Here is a 493-nt window from a genome sequence, read left to right on the forward strand (position 1 = left end):
CGCGACACCAGCAGCCGGTGGCTGGCGCTCCCGCGAGCAAGGCGGGGCTAGGCCGACGAGCAGCAGGGCAGCAGCGGCTGCGGGGGCGAGCGGGGCGAGTGGCGTTGTGCTCGGGCGGGGTCGGCCGCGGTGCAGTAGCAGCATCGCACGGGGCGAGGGAAAGAGAGGAGGGGCGCGGCTCATAGCGGGTTAGTAGGGACGGGGCAGCGTGTGTCGAGGAGGGCGACGGGGACGACGAGCGACGTGGGAGCAGGCCGGTGGGGAGGGGCTCCGGTGATGGCGGCGAGGGCTCCTGGCGGCGACGGGTGAGGCTGCGGCTCTAGGTGGGGTCCCGTGAGGGAGAGGAGAGGCGCGGAGGAGGCCGGGGTGGATCCCCTCGATCCAGATCAAGAGGAGGCAGAGGGAGACCGGCGAGGAGGGCGGCGAGGTTGTTCCGACGAGGGGGGCTCCTGGCGTGGATTCCGGGCGGCGGCGGCGAACGCCCCCGATCCGA

Source organism: Triticum dicoccoides, chromosome 1A (assembly GCF_002162155.2).
Source record: "Triticum dicoccoides isolate Atlit2015 ecotype Zavitan chromosome 1A, WEW_v2.0, whole genome shotgun sequence".
NCBI lineage: Eukaryota > Viridiplantae > Streptophyta > Magnoliopsida > Poales > Poaceae > Triticum > Triticum dicoccoides.